Below are 6,509 nucleotides of genomic sequence, written 5' to 3' on the forward strand. Positions count from 1 at the left end.
GCCAAATAGGCTTTTCCCACACTGACTTTTCTTATATTATGTTCGCCTACAAAATACATGGTCATTTTGTGAAGAGCTTTGAGATGACCTACCAATATCAAAGGCCCTGTACCAAATGCAACAATTATTATACTCTTTATTCTTTTCCACGCAATTAAACCTGCGCAGACATTTCTGTCAAATCAGTGTTTGACAGTGTTCTAAGACATGTTTGTAGATCTTTTAAAGAGTCTAGATACCCGATAAGAAATTAATTAAATTTAATCTCTCATTTATATCTGGGCTGGGAAATGCTGACATTTCTTTTCAACACTGAAACCCACAAGGGCTCAGACAATAATCAGTGAGATGTGTTTGTGGTATATCATTCAATTTACTGCACTACATTTGTTGAGTTCCAGTCTACTTCAGTGGGCAGGCTAGCCTCAATGGATGCATGCTTTTTCACAGTGATGTTATTGTTTGCAGGCCTAACTGAAAGAGCTCCGTAATTCTAAGTTGAGATGTCTTACAAAAACCTGAATTAATTGTTCTTAAATATGCCATCTTTAGAATTTACCCCAGGGAGGATAGGAAACTGAACTCAGCACTTCCAATAGCCATTAAAGAGTAGTCATCTTAATGTAATGCTTGTAAGGGAGAATAATATCAATAGTCGAGCATTCTGAATTTGCATTAAAAGACAATGATCAGTCAATGCCATTTTGATGCATTGGAGATATTTTTAGCTTAGACACAATTTCCAAAGGGAGCTTGAGACTGTCAGAGTGCACTTTTTCTTGACCCTTCAAGCCCACAAGGAATACTAGCTTCCACCGTCACCTTTGCTGTGAAATTCAATCTCGTGTGTAAGAAATGGTGCAGAAGGCTGTGCTTTCTTTCCCCCTCCCTCCAAAGAAAATCTGGCATCAGAGAATCTCAGAGTAAATTGATAGAAACTGCATTAAGTAAAGGAAAAGGGCAATATCAAATGGAATTTTGCAAAACGGTTGGTCTTGAGAAACTTTATTTCCTATAATAGAAGAAATTGCGAAACTCTGTGTCAGATTACACATTTATTAGGAGGGTCTGAGAGACACTGGGTCATTCTACACTGTTGCTAAGACACATCACATTTCCCGTGTTCACAATATGGCACCGATTTAGGAAGCGTGTGTTTCATTTAAGAATTACTCCACTACGATAGTGAATTTATTGAATTAATGTTCAAATTGACGGTGCTCTAGAACAAAAACAAATTCCACAACATGTTATAGGGTTTTTTACTTTGCCTTTTAGTGTTGGGTGCTGTCAAAGAGGAAGTCTTTATTGGGATTTATTACTCAGGAATGTATTGTACTTAACTTATTTTCTGTTTCAACATGAACAATCCTGTTAAGAATTGACCTACAATTGACCAAAACAACAATAAATTGGTCATTTTCAATCCAAGACTGTTGGTGGGACACTACTGTGCGCAATTGGCTGCCACGTTTTGCCCACAAATATACAGTCAATTCACTTTACAGCGCTTTGAGACATCTAGAAGACGTGAAAAGCGCTATATCAAATGCAAGGATTATTATTATTATTATAATTATTATTATAGTATGACTGGGTTTGGGCTATTGATTGTCTGAAACCAACTTTTAAAGCCGATGATTCTTTTTTAACGATGCTGTACTCATTTCTAAAATATTGGGCATAAGGTAGGGGATGGTGGAAAATAGATGGTTTAAAAATTATTGTGATTACTTATGCAAATATATATTGTAATAGGCAGAAGTGAAAGTTAACGTTCAAAAATGAAATTAGACGGACGCAAATTGGGGAAAAAAAAGAAAGGGGGGAATCTAGGTTAAAAGACTTAGTCTTTACTGCTTTTATGTTTAATTCAAATTTGTGATGTGGATATTTAATTTATGTGTTATTTGAAGCTTTTAGAGTTTAGGGTTAATAGAAGTATAGGGTATGCTGCATTGTGAGAGTCAGAGGTGCCGTCCTTCAGATAAGACATTAAACCAAGGTCCTAGCTACCTATTCAGGTGGATGTTAAAGATCCCATGGTACTATTTGAAAAGAGAAGGGAGTTTCTCCTGGTGTCTTAGCCAGCATTCCTCCAGTTCATTCACCTCCTGGCTGTTTCTGGGACATTGCTTTGCACAAATAGGATAGTTTGTTCACCTACAAAAAAATATAGCACCCTTCACAAAGAGTAATGTCTCAGAGTGCTTCACAAGCAAAGAGGTTGGACACCGAACAAAGGAGAGAGGGAGAAGGAGGTTGCCATATGTGCATTCAAGGAGACAGGATTTGAGGTGGGACTTAAAGATGACAGGTAAGGCAACATACAGTGATACAGGAAGGGAGATCCAGAATTAGGGGCATACGAATTTAAGGCTTAGCCTTCACTATCCACAATGTACAAATATAGTACCTCTACAGAAAACTGTGAAGTGCTTTTAGACACGTCAACATGATAGGGAGCTATATCAAATGCAAGCGTGTGTTAATATTATGTTTGAACTTTATTAATTTTTTGATGCAGTAAAACTCCCGATAAATGAGATTATTGTACCAGCGCAGGTTAAAACTGATATATTGACTTAACTCATTCGGTATTGTGTGAAGCAGCACTCAACAGCTGACTCAGGGAATAAAATAAAATAGCAGGGATTTGCTTTATTGTGTTGATTTAACAATGTCAACAATATTAACATGGCAGCCAGTTTGCACACAGTTGTCCCACAAGCAGCCATGAAATGAGTGACCAATTTTATTTGGGGGGATTTGTTGGCCAGGACACCGGGAGAAACTCCCTTTTCTTTTCAAATAGTGAATGCCATGGGATCTTTGGTTGAGCCTAAAAATCTTTGCTTTGTTATGGCTCCCATTCATTGGAGATTGGCATTCGAGTGAAGCTAAAAATAGGACGCTGACTTTTTGAAATGCCCATTTTTCATCAGAGTTTCTTTTGACACTCTGCCACAGCTAATCTAAGGTTCCATCTATATGTCTCATTGGCAGTGTATGTTAAATCAACAGCTTAAGGAGATCATGAAGCAAGACGGGTGTTTTTATTACCAGCAGTTAGTGGCAGAGGTGCACAGATAAAAGTACATTTTTATGCTTTTAAAATTTATAGTGTCAAAGGGTAACACAGGTACAATTTCTTCATGACTGGTTATTAAAATACAGTATATAGCTACTGAAACTATACTTGTAAAACAAAGTTACCTTTAAACACAGGTAATGTGAATTTCAAAACTGCTGACAAATTCTTCTAGAAGGAGATACCATTAGAGGAGACATTAAAGCACCCTTCATAAAGGTGAAACATGTTTTATAGCAGATTCAATGCGATTATCACCAATTCTGTTGGTTTCAGTTGGTGTACTGTATTGCTGAAAGCTTATTTTTCATCCCGTGGCTATAATAGTGTAGACTAAATTCAAACTGATATCATGATAAAATGAGTGCTGGTGCTGGTGTGGTGCTCGTGTTGTGATATTGCTGGCGTGGTCATGTTGCTGTTAATAATAATCCTTGCATTTGATATAGCGCCTTATCATGTCTTCGAGGCATGTTAAAGACTGTTTGTGGGACATTGCTGTGTGCAATTGGCTGCTGCATTTCAACCACAAATAAGCAGTCAATTCACTTTACAGTCTATTCTGTGAAGAGCTTTGAGACGTCGAGAAGATGTGAAAAGTGCTATATCAACTGCAAGGATTAGATTATTATTATTAAAGCGCTTCACAGAATATACTGTGAAGTGAATTGACTGTATATTTTGTGGGCGAAAGTTGATAGTGTGCTAGCGTGGTAATGCTGGTGCTATGGTGCTGCAATTTTCTACAGCTTCTCCAGTAGTGCTCCAGATCATCTTCAAAACACCTGTGAAAAGTAGCACCACTCATCTTCTTTGACCTCTCTGTTGCCTTTGACACTGTCAACCACTCTATCCTCATCCATCGCCTCTCCTCTCACCTCAACCTTCACAGCTCTGTCCTTGACTGGTTCAGAGCATACCTCTTATACCGCCTCCACTTCATCTCCACAAACATTTTTTCCTCTAGCCCCCGTACCGTCTTATGCTGCGTTCCTCAGGGCTCTGTCCTTGGTCCCCTCCTCTTCAATATCTTTATGCTCCCTCATAGTGACATCAACCACAGACATGGGGTCAATTTCCACATAGTTCTCACCTTCAAAGCCCTCCATGGTCTTGCTCCCCCCTACCTCTGCGACCTCCTAAACCCCTACCATCCTGCTCACTCCCTCTGCTTAGTGGGCTCTGCCTGCTTCACATTCTCCGCTTTGCCCACCCCATCATTGGCTGGCGGGCCTTCTGCCACTCTGCCCCAACCCTCTGGAACTCCATCCCGAGGTCCCCTCCCTTGCCTCCTTCAAGACTCATCTCAAGACCCTCCTCTTTGACCGTACTTTCGATCTCCATGCTTCCCCCATTGCCCTTCACCATTCCCAATCCTGACCCCCAGCTGTGGTCCAAAACCTTAACTGTCCAGCACCTTGGGATGTCCTCTCGACGTGAAAGGCGCTATACGAATATAATTTTGTTGTTGTTGTGGTGGTGCTATGAACTCATCGAACACATGCTGGGTAGCGGATGTTAGGACTCTAAACAGTTGGCAGGCTACTATTACCAAAGAACTAATCTTTTGCCCATGTCTCAGGCATTTGGGACATGAGACCAGATATCTGCTGGTCAGAACAGGCAGTAAGTTGTAGCCGAGCAGTATGTAACAGCTGCTATAGTGCCATTCCCTCATGTTCCTGGGAGGTCTCATGTTGTTTTCTGTGGGAACTGCCATTAGGTTTCACGACAAGTCACTCAGGCTTACCTAATAATAATCCTTGCATTTGATATAGTGCCTATCACATCTTCGAGACGTCTCAATGCACAGAATATGGCAGCCAATTGGGCACAGCAGTGTCCCACAAACAGTGACCAAATGTTTATTTTTAAGAGATTATTACTCCCGGGAAAGTGATCAGCCAATCGACTAACAACCGGGTTCCTACTCACTGCTAGGTAAACAGCGGCTTGTGGAGTAAGGAAACTTGCCTAAGGAATCAAACCCAGGCCCTCTAGTTTGCGAGGTGAGTGCTTTATCCATTAAGTTACGGGACTCAAATGCTAGGATATAGCTTGCTCCTCAGATGTCTGCAGCCATTATCTCGCCAGTGAAGGCTGAATAGAAAGCCACTGCCCTTGAGCAGCTTTTGGCAGGAGACTGACGACACGTGCATTGACTTTCCTATCTGGACCTCAGTCTGTCAGCAGAGGCTGAAGCTCTCCCAAGAGGCTGAGACAGAGACGTGCCTTATGTCAGTGCAAAGTTTGAAGGTGTCCTCAGGGTTCTGCATCACTCTTCCCCTGGTACTGAAGGATGTAACAGTCCAAAATTGCCTTACATTCAAGCTCTGGGCTCCATTCAATGTCCCTTAGGGCTAGAGTGGGCATCTGTGAGAGTAACCATCCAGTATAGATAATGCCTATTTTGCTGAGGAGTCCGCAGAATTCATAGGAGTCCTTTCACCCAGAAAGACAAGCAGAGATGCTAGTGATATTTATTGGAATGGGCAACCACAATGATAGGTTCATTGCACCTTGAGACATCTCAACGATATGATAAGGTCCTATATCAAATGCAAGGATGCTTATATTATAATTATTATTGTCAGTGCTGCCTGCACTCAGCGGTTTCTGTGTAATTATGATGAGGGGATTCTCTGGATCAGTCAAACAATGTCAGTTCGTTTGCGATACTTACAATACAAATTGATGTCCCAGGGTACTTAATAGTACTGGCTTGGCACTTGAACTGGGGCGAGTGGGTGTGGGGCCCGGGGCCGAGGGGGGTGGGGGAGGGGAAAGATGCAAAACGTCTATGAGAATTGTCAGACAAGACCTATCATTTCTGTTGCCATGTTGCCTGTCAATTATTAGATTATTTCTACATGGGTAATCTTCCACTTTCTTTCTGGTGACTGACTCCATACTTTTTGATATTATTGAGGTCAGGCTAATGGGTCTGCAGTGAACAGGTTTAGTTTTGTCGCCCTTCTTTAATGTAGCGAACGGATGTTGTTCGGTATTAAAGAAGCATTTGTATAGCACCTTTCATGTCGGGAGGACGTCTCAAAGAACTTTCGCACTACTGACAGGGTGGGAGCATGAGAAAGCACAGTCGAAACGATAGGTTTTACGGTGGGTTTGAAGGCGGAAGGGCAGGGGAGAGATTTCAGGATTAAGTTGCAGAGGCAGAATTAAATGAGAGGATTATTATTATTATTATTTATTATTATTGTTAATATTATTACAATCAGCATTGGGCAAACAATAGCGAATGACAATATGATCAAACAGAGCCGCAGAGCCTGCAACCTGTTCAAATGCGCTGTGTGAAGTCGATCCAATTGTGTCCTTTGTTGTTTTATTGGTTTAAAAAAAACAGCAGCCTTTTCTAGCCAGTGAGTGCACTTGGCAAGACTTTGCTTTGGTGACA

Source organism: Callorhinchus milii, unplaced genomic scaffold (genome assembly GCF_018977255.1).
Source record: "Callorhinchus milii isolate IMCB2004 unplaced genomic scaffold, IMCB_Cmil_1.0 Scaffold2, whole genome shotgun sequence".
Classification (NCBI taxonomy): Eukaryota; Metazoa; Chordata; class Chondrichthyes; order Chimaeriformes; family Callorhinchidae; genus Callorhinchus; species Callorhinchus milii.